The following is a 16,450-nucleotide window of genomic DNA, read 5'->3' on the forward strand; positions in this document are numbered from 1 at the left end:
CTTGAATCATCATTCTCTGTGATGATTCTTGAAAATTATTTTGTCTCCTAGATGTTGACAAAGGTAAACCTGGAAAACTTTATAATGTGTTCAGTGTTAATATTTTGTTTCTCTTTCAATTTATGAACAACCTCATGATTTTGTTTGGGTTGCGCTTGTTCCAGTGGGCGTACCAGTGGTCCTCAATTTTGTTGCCCCTTGTTCCTCCTGGTAATCATGCAGCGTCACTGATGATCCGCAAATCAATGTGACAATTTTCCTCATTAGTAAAATATCGTATGACCATTCCATTTGAGAACAGAGTGACAAAAAAGTTAAAAAATATAATAAACAAATGAAGGTTATACTTTTTCTTCAACGTTGAGGGAGTCATTGTCGTCTTTTACTTGTTCTACCTTCTGGCACCACCACCAGGGGCGGATTTAAAGCCAATTAGGGGGTTCCCAGGAACCCGTTCAGCTCGTAATTTATAGAGTTAATCATATGAAAAATCCGTTCAGCTCGTAATTTATAGAGTTAATCATATGAAAAATTCTGAAGGAACCCTTTAATATTTTGTAGGGGAACCCTATAACCAATTCTATAGACTGGCAAACTGGTTCAGCGTGTGCTTGTGACATCTTGAGTTCGAGTCAACTTAGTCCGTTTTTAACTAAAAATACGAATTAGGCTTTAGATATGCAACTAAAAATACCAATTCTCTCTTTCTTTTTCATCTAACTTATACAGCTTTATATACATTTATACTCAACTAAACTGTTAACATACATTTATACTCAACTAAACTGTTAACTGGAATGAAGATTTGCAACTTTAAATTGCATCAGGGTAGTAACTACTTATCATCTCTGAGGTGAAATATTGATTAACTAATTTTGTATAAAGTTTATGTTGTATCCTATAATGTTAAGCTCGATCTTATTTGTAAAGACCATCTTATTTATATGACGTATTTTTAAATTTATCATGACAATGGTTTTTTTCATTATTGTATCGTATTTTTATTATGTGATGAACCTTACCCGACCCGAATCATTGAACTGGCCCGTGTTTTTTATGTTAGGACATACGATATTGAAACACTTAAAAAAGTGAACCCCTTAGAAAAAAATTCTTGGATCCGCCACTCACCACCACCCAAACTACTACCCATCACCACCCTCTACACCCACCCTCCCTCCATCTCAAACCCGAACATCATATCGTCCACCACCAGCTTCACAATCTTCCTACACCAGTATACCATCGTCGCGTGCTATCCCAGAAGAACACAATCCTGCATACCAAGTTTCTTTTGTGACTGAAGAACACTTTTGAACCTTGGATTACAGCCCCGATGCTCCCTTCGATCCCCAGACCGACACAAACCTACAAATGTATAGGTCGATAAACATTTAGAATCAAAATTAATTACTCATAAATTTGACAGAAACAGTTGCTTCCATGAATTTTCGTAGACCTCAGGTCGAAACCACCAACCATACTTGTTCCGACCGCTATACTTGGTTAAATATTTATATAAATTAACTGTACTTGAAATTCATTAACATATATATACAATATTACAGTTCATGGAGTTTAACAATATACAATAGCCATTAACCATGAAATTAAGTCTAATTTTATATGCCCTATTTATTCTTATATGATCTGATGCCACCTTAATAAACTTGTCACCGTATGATTTATGTTAAGCCATTCATTCTTGACTTTGTTGCTCAACATTTTTTTTTATCAAATAACTGTACTTCAAAAAAGTTCCCAAGAACCATGTGGTTGCTGACAACATGTATAGAGATAAAATGAGGTTTTTAATTACTGAGTTGATATTTTGAATACACATACATATGCCCAATTTATAGAAAACGAAAACAAGAATAAAAGGCAAGACAATAAATGGCTGAGCTGTAGTCTTGGCTGTAAAACAGCTGTGATTGGGCTGGAAATCCTCATAACAAATCTTCAATCATTCTCTTCTTTCCGACACTCCCCCTCAAGTTGAGTAGTGGGGTCACCAATACTTAACTTGCTCAAGCAGCTACTAAAAGCGTTTCCGTTGACGGCCTTTGTAAGAATATCTACGAGTTGATATTTTGTCGATACATGTGGGAGCTCTATGATTCTTTTTTCCAGTTTCTCTTTGATGAAATGTCGGTCTACCTCCACGTGTCTTGTTCGATCATGTTGTACTGGGTTTTCTGAGATTTGTATTGCAGCCGTATTGTCACACATAACTTTACTGGGTTCCTTTTGAGAAAAACCAATGTCTTCTAGTAGCTTCCTGATCCAAAGAACTTCGCTTAACCCTCGAGCTATACCTCTAAATTCCGCTTCTGCACTCGACAGATGTAACAACCAGGTTATAATTACAAATTAAATGAGTATTTAGATTTAAACATTCTTGCTCAAATACGGGTTTATTAAAACTTTTCTAGACTTAAAAGTAAAACAACTTAGTGTAATTAAATTCGTCGTTTGAAATGTAAAACGGCGACAACTTGCGGAAGCATGTATCTTTATCGTGTTCGGTTCTTCGTTGAGCTTAATCGTCTTCCGGCATCAAAATGTACCTACATTTCATAAACATGAAATGGTTTAGTCATACTTGGTTTAAAACGTAATCAAACGGGTACACGAAACGAAATTCAACAAAAATAGCTGGGTGCTACTGTAACTTACGGTAGCCACTGGCATTCAGGGGCTGCCGTAAGGCAGTACATCTTCAGCGTAACAACTTTAGTTGCTACCGTAAGTTACGGTAGCTACTGTAACTTACGGTAGCTGCTGCATGTTCTTCATGCTTTGCATTACCACGTTTCTTATCATATAATTTTCCACCATGGCTGAATTGATTGTGGGTTTACTATGATAAACTATATAAACCGAGTTTTTACAGTTCAACTCATTATTTACGGCAAAACTCAAATAGAGCCATTTGGCTCAGGTATTACATCTTTCAACTTCTATATTTGTCCTAAGTATTTGTCTAACCATAAAACTCGTTTCCAAACAACCTTTAGGGGTTGTTTGCTCAGTTAGACTTATAAGGACGTTTTGGTCCATTTTGGCCCTTCATTAACGATGAAAGATTTTTGTAAACAAGTTTGACCCATAAGCCTTCTTCTTAACTATGATTTTGTTTGAAAGGTTACTAGCCTAAGACCCCGCGAGCTTCGCGGGTGGCTAAACAACAACTAAACACATAAAATAATTTAAACGTAGAAGTGTTAAAGTGTGATTTGTTAAGCCTAATATTTTGAGACAGTTGAGCACGTCCCAATAGTACATCTACATAATGTTCGTTACAAATTAAGTTTTTGTCAACTAAACCTTCATGATGTTTTCATGTTTTCATGATGTCTTCTTTAACTCCACTATCGCATTCATCCTCTGACATTATCAATTCCAATCAGGACGATTTAGAATTTAAAGCTCTATTGCTAGATTATTAAAAAGAGTTAATTACTGTTTTCGTCCCTGTGTTTGTCAAAAATCACTATTTCAGTCCATTAGTTTAAAAATTGCGATTTCAGCCCTTGTGGTTTCACTTTCGTAACCATTTCAGTCCACCTCATAACCATTTCAGTCCCTGTACTTACAGAATAAATGGATTGAAATGATTACGAAAGTGAAACCACAGAGACTGAAAGTGGTCACGAAAGTGAAACCACACTAACTGAAATCGCAATTTTTAAATTAATGGATTGAAATAGTGATTTTTAACAAACCACATGACGAAACAGTATTTAACTCAAAAGAGTTAATTACTGTTTTATATACATGAAATTAATTTGAAAAAAAAATAGATTCTTACTTAAGTGTAAGAACAACTCAAACGGGTTCTTAGAGATATTAACTGGTTGGCTCCCTCAAACACTCGATTTGCTATAAATCCCTTTTACTGTTATAGAAAAAAATAAGGTTATAACCCGGAAATTTTCCGGGTAGGAAAATTTAATTTATAACAAATAAAAGTATAAAAATAACACTTTAACATCTAAAGTATCATCTTTACCTTTTCTCCATCATAAATTTTTAATTGGTTTCTTAAACTTTTTCTTGTTGTAAAGAGCCATAAAAACATACAAAAGCAAGAATGTAAAGTAAACGTCTATATTTAGAGCATTTACATTGGAACCTCTATTCTATATTATATAGAGAAAATAATAGAGGAAACAACAAAAATACCATCACATTGGAATTTCTATAATAGAAAAAAATTAAAGTAAATTACACCTCTATATTTATAGGGTCACATACATTCAACCCTCAATATTATTATTCTGAGTGTGTAATATCTAATATGATTTTGAAAAGCTTCATTTATACCACAGCCTCACCAATTTTGAAAAGACCCATTTTAAAAAAAAAGACTCATTTCATCACAACCTGTTTTAATCGAGTTAATCACAGGTTATCCTCTCAATATCTTTTGACATCTATACATAAAATAAATACAAACAAACTAATCATAAGTCCGTCTTTAAACATTTTTTCAAAGTTTACCTACTTGAGCAATTAGAGATAAATATAAAGCAAATCACCCGTTAGGTAAAAACGGTTGAAATTACGTTTTTTTTTTCAGTAAACCAAACTTTATTAATCACCAAAAGAGGCATACAAACAACAATTAAGCTTCCAAAAAAACACACTCAGATACATCCAAAATACTCTTACCCCATTACACATCCAATCACTTTAAAAAATTATCTATACACATACACTAACCAAAGTCTAAACCAGAGAAAGTGGACCAGATTGAGAGATTGACGCCTATCGATCTGTTAATCATCCACCAGAGAGTAGCCTCCTTAATGTCTTGCACTATTTTAGTTTGTAAAGCATCGACCCCTTTGAAGATCTTATCATTTATCCTTAACCATAGCCTTCATACTGTCATGAGAAATACAATATAAATCGGCATTTTTTTTTCGTGGGCGTATCCAGACTAATTCTACATACACAAACCTTCCAATATATTGATTTAGCGAAGATACGTGAAGCGAACAAAAGACAAGAAGAGCAGCTTTTATATTTTTTTTATCATACCTGTAATCATTTTATAAATAATGCTATACAAAATTACAGGAGGAGAAAATGTTATAGCTATTTTTTTATAATATCAATCATAATGCTATACACACCTTGTCGTAGCTTAATTAAACACATTTCTTCAGATTATTGCCCAATTAGATCAGATTCTAAAAAACGAAGAAAGATTATCATGAGATACTGTAAAACTGGGTTTTAGGATGTAAACCATAAAAATAACAAATTAATTTAGATGATTAGCCTTGCAGAAAACCCAAATCGGGAAAGTTTACCTGAATCGTTAAACTAAAAAAATCAGACTCAGATTGGGTTACTCAAGCGGATATTAATCACTGGAATAAGATCGGGTATCAAACATAAGAGCACACATGAGTTGATTAATGGAACAAAATGGTGAGGAGAAGAATATACATCAGTGAATCGAATAGAGATCAATTTCCCATAGGATCCCATTTAAGATATATAGATATACAGATATAGATAAAGAACGATGCAAGATATACCTTTCCTTCAACTTCTCATAGGATCCCATTCAAGAGTTCCTTGTAGGGGAAGGAGTCTGAAAGAAGCTCATCACCTAAAATTTCAAAACATAATTTGAATTAGATATGCAACTCGAGTACAAAAACAATAGTCGAAGAAGACTCGAAGCATCCCTAAAATTACAAATAATATAGTCAGAGCATCTCATAAAAAACATCAAGATTTCAAAGCGTTCAAAATTTAAAATCAAACACAATAATGGTTTACTTCAAAATTTAAATTTAAAATAATGATTGACTTCAAAATTTAAAATTTAAAATCTGAAAATCAAATCACTAATATCCAATCCCGTAAATCAAGCAAACTTATTAGGAAAGTCTAACTTTTCAAATTTAAATTCAAATTCAATTTACAGATTCGAAATTCGAAAAAAAAAACTTTAAAATTATAGAGATTAGCATAAATGATGAAAACTACCATTATACCGGATAAAAAAACACCAAAAAAACGATAACATTAAACTTACCTCTTGTGTTCGAAGAAGATTCAGATTCCTGCAATTGCATAAAAATTAGAGTTTATCATGAAAAAACAAAAAATAAAATAAAAAAAATCAGTAAGAGCATCACTCTTTCAAAGACATCAACAATATATCCATTAATAAGATTAGATTCGAAAAATTTAAATCATCATCAGCAACACAAAAATACAGAAAAATGATTAAAAAAAAGTGCGATTAAGCATTTAAATACATAACAATCTAATTTAGTTTACATACCTGCAGAATAAGTGGAATGATCTACAAAAAAAGAAGAAGAACAAATTCTGAGAAACTTAAAAATTAATGTGATTGTCGAAAATTATGGAAACTAACACAAAATTTGGAATCAATTAAAACTTTAATATAAGTTATCTTGATAAATTTGGAAATACGTTACAATTTAGACAACTTTGATAAGTATCCATAATTGATATAAATTTCAAAAATTCAAATTTTGAAATAATCAGTCAAAACAATTTACCTAAATAGTTAAATATTATTCAAACTTAAATTCAAAACCAATGAGGTTAATATATTCATAATATAATCAATATCTAAATGATTGTGAAAAAAAATCAATCACAAAAAATACAGAAAAATGATTTAAAAAAAGTGCGATTAAGCATTTAAAATACATAACAATCTAATCTAGTTTACATACCTGTAGAACAAGTAGAATGATCTACAAAAAAAGAAAAAGCACAAATTCTGAGAAACTTGAAAATTAATGTGATTGTCGAAAATTATGGAAACTAACACAAAATTTGGAAGCAATTAAAACTTTAATATAAGTTATCTTGATAAATTTGGAAATACGTCACAATTTAGACAACTTTGATAGGTATCCATAATTGATATAAATTTCAAAAATTCAAATTTTGAAATAATCAGTCAAAACAATTTACCGAAATAGTTAAATATTATTCAAACTTAAATTCAAAACCAATAAGGTTAATATATTCATAATATAATCAATATCTAAATGATTGTGAAAAAAAATCAATCACAAAAAATACAGAAAAATGATTAAAAAAAGGGGCGATTAAGCATTTAAAATACATAACAATCTAATCTAGTTTACATACCTGCAGAATAAGTGGAATGATCTACAAAAAAAGAAGAAGAACAAATTCTGAGAAACTTGAAAATTAATGTGATTGTCGAAAATTATGTAAACTAACACAAAATTTGGAAGCAATTAAAACTTTAATATAAGTTATCTTGATAAATTTGGAAATACGTTATAATTTAGACAACTTTGATAAGTATCCATAATTGATATAAATTTCAAAAATTCAAATTTTGAAATAATCAGTCAAAACAATTTACCTAAATAACGATAAAGAAGACTCAAAATAACACCAAATCTATGGAAAACGAACCTGCTTGCAATCGATTGGAAGAATGATCAGCTCTCTAAAGGACCTGTTGTCAACAAAGACATCACAATTTTAAGGATTTAAATAGAGAATGATGGATGAAACATTGATTAAGCTTAAACAATAATCTGTACTATAACCTTTCTGGTATGCCAAATCATCACTCCCAATTTTTGAATTGTAATAGTGTCAGCAAACAACGTCAGCTCTGATAATTGCTCAAAATCTACTTTAATACGTGAATTTAATAGGAAAACCTAAAGATGAACATATGATAGAGAACATCAAACAGGAAGCGACATTATCAAACATGAATCGATATTTGAAGAATTGTTACATATTTGTTGAATTGTTTGGAGAAGACAGTGATGGATCCCATCTTTCAAAAAGCACCAAATCTTGAAAAATATCACAGAAGCACTCAAGAAATGAATATAGGTATTGATGAATGCATAAGTTAGAAATCACTTAAACCCTAAGAAGAGGCGGCGGCTAGGTCTTCCAGACACCAACAACGCCGCAAAAAGAAAATTAAAAACACGGATACATACCTTATACGCCGCATAATAAGGACTGTTTGCTTCCACTCGCGATTGAAGATGAAGAAATCTAGGGTTCAGGAGATTGCAAATAACATATTAAAGATCGATAGATGATATCTAGGGTTTAAGGAAGAAATAGATAGTGTTTAACAATGACAAAGAAAAATCAAAGAGGGAAAAGAAAAATAACATACCTATGTTTTTCGAAGATCAATCGATGAAGAAGGAAGAACCAGATGCAGGAGATGGGTATTAGGGTTTTGGAGTGAAGTGAAGCGTATTAAAGAAGCTAAGGAGGATGGTTTTGGCGGAAAAAGCAAAAAAAGTGGTCTAAGCAAATGCCACGTGGCAAGTAATGGCTTAAGCTAATGCCATGTGGCTTAAGCTTATTTTGCTTTATTAGAAGTAGTAGATTAGACCTTTCAAACGTAATGACCATCGTTCGTAACATTCGGTTTACCTATTAAAGTAACCGAATTCTATTTTAGACTCCGATTAACTCTCGTTAAACCTTACGTTTAAATGAGAGTTAATTTATTATGCGTACCTGGCTCGGATCATTATATTGACCCATTTAAATACCTTGCCTCAATAGCCGCTAAGTGTAGCGATGTAATTATCCACTCGATAACTATTTCTGTAATTATACAACTCAACAAATCATTAGTCGATATTATCAAAGAGTGATATTTTCACCTTTTGACCCGTTTGGTCTAGATGACCGATTATATTGGCGAGATGAAGCTTTTTGCCATCTCGTCTACACGACTCGCTCCGATTTACACCGCACGGTCGTTTTTAATTGTAATTCACCTCTTAACGCTTTTTGGCCTATTAAGGCTTACGAAATACGTGCATTTCAAAATGAACAATTATTATCAACAAGTGACTGAATTACAATTTTTACCCTTATTGGTTATCATGGTTTACCTTATATGGTAACCTTTAAAAGTACTTGTTTAATTCGTCATAATATGATCGAATCACCGATTTAACTCATTTTCTTTTTACCATCAATACGGTCTCTTATCCTAATTGGTTATCTTGTTCCGTACGACCACACGCCGGAACACCATATCTCAAATTCCCATTTGTCTTACTCGTAATCAATACGACAAAAGAACATTCTAAAATATATGACTAGTGTAAGCTATACTTACCTTGCATCCTTGCGAGCTTCATACTTGAACTTGTATCCATTTGACCCGTTCATTTCCAAGCTCCTACCTAGCTTGTCAGAGTCAAACTACCATATCATATCCACAAGATGATTAGATTAGTCAACCATTAGCATAACCATCACACCTTATGGATTCACACACTTATTCACCAAAGTATGCTATTTATTCAACAACTATTTTTTTTTCTTTTTCCATAATTCTTTCCATTCACTAACCGTTTGACCCGTTAGTCAAGTTACTTATACAAACTAGTTAGTAAGTGATTTTGAACACTTTAAGCATGTCATATAAAGTGTTATTTGTTCCTAACAATAAATACTTCATGACTAAACAAGTATATGTAATCATATGTCTTTTTCCGGACTAATAATAACATTATTAATGTGCAGCGATTTTCTATTCAGCTGCTGTAATCGACCATTATGACCCATTTAAAGTCCGAACTAGATTAACATGTTCAAAAATGGATCGTAGAAAACTTCAATACCTTCGCAAGCATATAAGGTACACCTTCTAACGAATTTTCTATGATTTTATATGATTTTTATAAAATCAGCACAACAACTATATTTTCATTTTTCAATCAGCTTTTAAGTTTTCTGAGCAGCAGTTTTAATCACATTTTTGACCTCTTTAACAACCACATTTGTTTCTTATGATTGAAAACAGTAAATTTACTTCATAAGCTTCCCGAAAAGGTATAGAACACCCAAATCGGATAAACGGTTGATTTTATATGATTTTTTTAAGATTAGTCAAAATCCATATAAAAAGCTACAGAAATCATGTTTAGGTTCCTTTCAAATTCAACCCAAACCATCAAATGTAACCCATTTCCATGGCTATAACCCTTATTAAACTCTTGGTAATGGTTAGAAACCTATAACACAGTGATTGTAGGCTAAGAGATGTCAAAAACATCATCTATTTCAGCACTTTAGTTTTTATTTAGGCATTTTAACAAACACCTAGTGTGCATAATTTTACATGTTTACTAACTAGTTCATAACTAGATATTTTTACCAAAGGTAACATCAATTTGGTAATTTCACATCAACTTTAACATCAACAAATCTGAAATTGCTTTAGAGAATTCAAATTACACTAGTACAACTATCATAATCCTAGTGTCTTCATACTTCTACATCACCCACTTAACACCTTCAATGGTGATTATGGAATTCTCAAGTATTGAGCATAATTTCAATAATCTAATGACTAGGGTTTATTCCTAGACACTATTCATTCTAATTCCATCCAAACAACATTCATGCATGATTATCAAGTTTCACAAGTATCATCAAAATATAATTTTTGACATACCTCTTGATTCTCTAAGCTTGGTGATCACAATTTTAGTAAAAGCCCCAAATTTTCTAGCTCGATTTCCCTTCGATTTACTGAAATTTCGTGAGTTTAGGGTTTCAAAGAGAAACCCTCTTTTGCTCTCTTGTACGTTCGACCAAGACACACATATGTGTGTGTGTTTTTGGTTTTTATTAATTTTATTCACTAACTTGTATCATTTTTCCTTTTTGGTCCCTTTAGTTCCAGTTTTATAAAAAGAGGGTACCAATTCATGCTTCGTTTATTGTTTTAGACAATTAACTAACTAGGTAAATCTTTCTTAGTTACTTGGTGGGTTCGAGGTAGTCATAACCCGTTTCGTTTTAAGTCCCGTTAACTCGGGTCTCTTTTGAACTTTGTTCTTACAAAAGTTTTTTTTTCTTTTATCTAATATTAGGTTTATTTATTTAAATCCTAATACTTATCGGGTTAATTTTACCATTAACAGTATTTTACCCGTTCTTTAATATTTATGTGGTTTGATTACCAAACCCGTTTTTTTGGGGGTGTTACAACAGAGCAACCACCTTTTGTTTCTTACTTCTCCAAGTAACAAGGTTTCCATCGACCAAGGAGAAGTACCCTGATGTTGACCTTCGATTTCCCTTATCTCCTACCCAGTCTGCATCAGTGTAGAGCTCAACATTCAGATGTCCATTTGTTTTGAACACCACTCCATGGCCTATGGTTCCCTTGAGATATCTTAAAATTCTCTGAGCAGCTTCCATGTGGGCAACTTGTGGTTGGTGCATGAACTGACTTACTATTCCAACCGCATACGCTATATCAGGACGAGTGTGAGAGAGATAAATCAGCTTGCCCACGAGCCGTTGATACCTTTCTTTGTCCGCAAGCTCCCCATTAAGTTCCATGTGAAGGTTTGGTTTACCGCCATTGGAGTATCTGCGGGTTTACAATCAATCAACCCGGTTTCCGCCAGAAGATCAAGGACATACTTTCTTTGGCAAATGAAGATCCCTCGTTTAGACCTGAGAACTTCAATCCCGAGAAAATACTTGAGATTCCCTAGATCTTTCATTTCAAATTTTGAAAACAGATTCTCTTTTAGTTGTGCTATTTCTTCTACATCATTCCCGGTAATAATCATGTCGTCTACATATATGATCAAGCAGGTTACAAGACCGTTTCTTCTCTTGAGGAACAGAGTATGATCAGCATTACTTTGGTGATACCCGTATTCTTTCATGGCCAATCTGAACTTTCCAAACCATGCCCGAGGAGATTGTTTTAGCCCGTATAATGACTTTTTCAACCAACATACTTCCCTTTCTTTAAAACCCCCTGAGAAACCTGGAGGTGCTTCCATGTAGACCTCTTCTGTTAGGTCTCCATGGAGAAATGCATTTGTAACATCAAACTGGTGGAGAGGCCACTCCTTATTGGCTACCACGGAGAAGAGGACTCTGATGGTGTCCATTTTTGCAACCGGAGAGAATGTCTCAGAGTAATCGATCCCATACGTCTGAGTGTAACCCTTAGCTACGAGTCGAGCTTTGTATCTTCCAATGGAACCATCTGGTTTATATTTGATTGAATACACCCACCGACATCCAACAGTTTTCTTTCCTTTAGGAAGAACGCACTTCTCCCACGTGTTGTTTTTCATAAGAGCACGCATCTCCGTTTCCATTGCTTCCTTCCAGTTCTTCTTACCCTGGGCTTCCTCTATGGAACTCGGTATTTGTTCGAAGTATAGTGAAGTAACAAATGCTTTCGCACTGTTAGATAAGTTCCTGTTAACCATATTGGTTGTAGGATACCTTGAATTTCTGGTTTCCCTTTCTGGGGAGTACCGTTTTGGAGGAACCCCTCTATTGGCTCTAGGAGGTAAAACGTATGTTCCCGGTGTTGTTCCAGAACTCCCATCATGTTGTTCATTAGATTCGACTTCTCCTTGGACTGGGTTGTTTTGCTCAGCAATCTCCACCTGTTCCATTGTCTTGGGACTTTCCTGATTGTTAGTGGTATCTAGATCATATCCAGACACATTTTCAAGGTTTGGAGAGTCACTTACCTCGAACACCAGTATGGATGATTCTTAGGTGAGACTTTCGACAGCCGTAGTATGTGTGGATGTATGAGATGACTCATTTTCGCTTGCAGATGGAATCCACTTCAACCAGCTCAGTGAGTCTTCATGTTCTATCTCCCCCTGACCACTGAGATGGGACTGATAGTAATATTCTATTTCAAGAAAATCACAGTGGACAGTCGTAATCACACGACGTCGTGATGGGTTATAACATCGGTATCCTTTCTGATTACCCCATAACCAACAAAGACACATTTTTCGGCACATGGATCAAGTTTGGATCGTTCGGTTTTGGGTATATGGGGAAAAACGGTACACCCAAAGACACGAGGTGGTAATGTAAGAGGTTGGGGTAGTTTGGTGAATGTGGATAAGGTATCTAGGGGAGTTTTTAGGTCAAGGGCTTTGGTTGGTAAACGATTAAGAAGATACACAGCTGTGTTTATAGCTTCGGGCCAAAAAGATTTAGGGACTTTGGATTCAAGCATAAGGGCTCGTGCCATTTCTACCAAAATGCCATTTTTTCGCTCAACTACACCATTCTGTTCTGGGTGTTTTGGGCAGGTGCTTTGGTGAATCATTCTCTTCTCTTGAATAAATTGTTTCATGGAGGTATTAACGTACTCCCCTCCATTATCAGATCGTAAGATCTGAATGTTGGTTTTGAACTGAGTTTAGACCATTGTATAAAACAGTCTATATTTGTCAACGACTTCAGATTTGTGTTTTAAAAAATATACCCATGTCATCCGGGTACAGTCATCAACAAATAACAGGAAGAAACGAAGATTTTGACCTCCATTCGTTTCAGCTGGACCCCAAACATCGGAATGTATTAGTGAAAAGGGTTCATTGACCCTAGTGTTACTTGGTTTGAAAGGTTTTTTATGGCTTTTGGCTAAGGCACATGTTTCACAGTCTAAAGTACTGTTTGACGGAAAGAGTTTAGGGAGTAAAAGATGTAGATACCCGGCGGAAGGATGCCCTAATCTCCTATGCCAAAGCCATGCTTCCCTACTCTTTGTTCCGTGAGCAAGCATCGCAGTCCCTGAATGAGTTACCTCATCCACATAGTATAAGCCTTGTCGTTCAGTGCCACGCCCAATTATCTTTCCAGTTCTGATGTCCTGTAAGATACAAAAATGAGGATGCATTAGAACTGTGCAATTGAGTTCCTTTGTAACATGACTTATTGATAACAATTTGTGTGTTAACGAAGGAACATATAAACAATTTGACAATCTCAGATTGGGAGATATTTCGACAGTTCCTCCTCCCTTTACTAAAGCACTTTCGCCATTTGCAGTCTTGATATGAGTTCTGTTTGGTTTCTTTGTAGACACGAAGTCTGATGACTCGTACGTCATCGTATCAGTGGCTCCACAATCAAAAATCCAAGAACTGACTTGATCACCGCTTTTCTGTGTTGTTAAACAGGCTTCTCCACTTGTTGACGGATATTCCTTCAACAACTCATACTTCCTGTTGCTAATCATTTGCAAAATCCCCCTTTTTTTTTAAAAAAAAAATATTGTCTTAAACAAAAAAAGATTCCAAAGAAAAAATGACAATCCCAATCCCCCTTTTCTTGACTTCACGTGCTCTCACCCACCACACCTTTTAATTTCCTTTCTTCTTTACATAAAAAAGAAACACAGATCCAAAAAACTAGCCCCAAGACTTTCTCCTCTACATAAAATCAGAGAGAGACGAGAGAAGAGAGAGAGAAGTCGTCGGGATCTAACGTGTGCGATTTCGGCTACAATAACAATGACAACCACAACTGTTCAGATTCTGATTGTCGGAACGGATCGTGCAACACCGTCGTTGAGAGTGTTAACGATGTCGTCACCGGAAACAGTGGTTGTTTGGGCAGTGGATGCAGTGGTTTTCAGTTTTGGGTAGCAGCGGAAGGCTTTTTCAGTGGTGGCGGCTGGATCTTGAGCCTATGTTGTCGCGGGTTGATGGTGGTTTGTGGTGTTTGGTGACCGGCGATAATGGCAGGAAGAAGCTGAAGACTGAGTTTTCTGAAGCTTTTGAACAAGTAGGTTTTTGATTTTTTGGAGTTTGATTTTGATTTTGAGTTTTGGGAGAGAGGATATCTGAATTGGTTCTGTTTTGTGGTTTGAAGGAGATGGGTTTTCACTGAATGGCTTTGTTTTGTGGTTTGGGCGGATTGATCTCAAGATCGTATGCACTGCTCTGATACCATGGCAACATGTATAGAGATAAAATGAGGTTTTTAATTACTGAGTTGATATTTTGAATACACATACATATGCCTAATTTATAGAAAACGAAAACAAAAACAAGAATAAAAGGCAAGACAATAAATGGCTGAGTTGTAGTCTTGGCTGTAAAACAGCTGTGATTGGGCTGGAAATCCTCATAACAAATCTTCAATCATTCTCTTCTTTCCGACAGTTGCCAAATATCAAGTGTTTCTAAAGAAATCATAGAAAAGTTCATCGCACCTTCACCGCCAGTGCTTTACCGTCACCAACATACCTTCAAAACCCTATACCCTTAATCAATGTATTTTTCTAATTTTTTGACCAAAATAAAAAAAATCCATACCTGTTTATCTCTGTTCCCCTGTTAATATATAGAAAGGTTGACCCACCGCCGGAATCCATTGAATCCTAACTCCCAAGTCACCGCCGATTCTCACCTTGCTAAACCAAGGGGTTGCTCGATCTACCCATGAAATAACTCATCACTGCTCGATTGGATTCCTGTTGTTACTGGAACGGTGACAGTCTGTCAATACCACCGTGTATCATCGTTGTCGGGATGCCACGAAAACGTCGAAACTACCTCTGACCGAGTTCCCAGTTGTCAGAAATCCCATGTCGCTGCTCATGTAGGCATGTGGAGTAATCTCCAATAGAGAGAGAGAGAGAGAGAGAGAAAGAAAGAGAGAGTAGGAAAACCAGTGATGATGGCATAGGTGGTGTAAAGATGGATGTCTGGTAATTGAGGAAACTTGAATGATGTATGCTAGACAACTAAAACACCACCGACTTTTTGTTTTAAGAATATATAAATTTAACCTCCAAAATTGTTGTGAAAATATTTTTTTATTAAAAATGAACATGTAGTACTATATATAGTACTACATGTTATATCTTTTAGGTGGCTGACTATGATTTTTTAGGTGGCTGACATGTTATATCATTTTTTATTAAAAATGAACCCATTTTGATACATAACCTGCTTATGTTATATAGTACTACATGTTATATCTTTTAGGTGGCTAACTATGATTTTTTAGGTGGCTGACATGTTATATCATTTTTTATTAAAAATGAACCCATTTTGATACATAACCTGCTTATGTTGCCATATCTTTTAGGTGGCTAACTATAAAGTTCTTTGAGTTGGAACGCCATATTTGAGAAGCCGTCTATGATTTAGTTTTTTTTCCTCCGATTTAAAATTTTGCAACACTTGGCTGTGTGTTTAAGTAATAATTATCGCTACTAAACACTTTTTGCATTTTCATGATCACATAATACATCGCTATCAGCCTATCAGTTTTGTTTTTTTAATAGGTTTTCCTTAATTTATTTTGTCATATTCATTCAGTAATTACTTGAATTTTGCAGGACTATCAGTTTTGACCATATTCTACACCATATATGAGTATGCAAGGGTGTCAACACGAATTAAAACTCAAAAACGCTGATGATAGTGTCATTTTCTGCTATGATAATTAAATGTCTAATTAACTATATTATTTAATCATCATTTTTTTTATCTGACTCATATTCTACTGGTAATAAATATTTGATGTTGATGATATTGAATCTGAAAACATTACTTTTCTTTGGTTGCTGTAACTAGTTTTCAACACAAAACAAACAGATCAA

At 34.4% G+C, this 16,450-nt stretch overlaps 2 long non-coding RNA genes across 3 annotated transcripts; both read right to left on the minus strand.

Annotated features, from left to right (window-relative positions):
• Nucleotides 1-2,347: 2,347 nt before the first annotated feature.
• Nucleotides 2,348-10,633, minus strand: LOC110898077. 2 transcript variants are annotated; one of them, XR_004877186.1, is made up of 6 exons: nucleotides 10,502-10,633; nucleotides 9,158-9,243; nucleotides 8,192-8,634; nucleotides 7,596-8,064; nucleotides 7,459-7,501; nucleotides 7,162-7,182 (listed from the first exon to the last, which is right to left on the minus strand). It is a non-coding gene; the product is annotated as an uncharacterized LOC110898077 (long non-coding RNA). The 2 variants fall into 2 exon arrangements; XR_002569223.2 differs by lacking the exons at nucleotides 7,162-7,182; nucleotides 7,459-7,501; nucleotides 7,596-8,064 and adding an exon at nucleotides 2,348-2,570 and having other exon boundaries at nucleotides 8,545-8,634.
• On the minus strand, nucleotides 5,038-6,183 carry LOC118485626. The gene is made up of 3 exons (XR_004877187.1): nucleotides 6,062-6,183; nucleotides 5,556-5,629; nucleotides 5,038-5,384 (listed from the first exon to the last, which is right to left on the minus strand). It is a non-coding gene; the product is annotated as an uncharacterized LOC118485626 (long non-coding RNA).
• Nucleotides 10,634-16,450: the final 5,817 nt, after the last annotated feature.

Source organism: Helianthus annuus, chromosome 13 (genome assembly GCF_002127325.2).
Source record: "Helianthus annuus cultivar XRQ/B chromosome 13, HanXRQr2.0-SUNRISE, whole genome shotgun sequence".
Classification (NCBI taxonomy): Eukaryota; Viridiplantae; Streptophyta; class Magnoliopsida; order Asterales; family Asteraceae; genus Helianthus; species Helianthus annuus.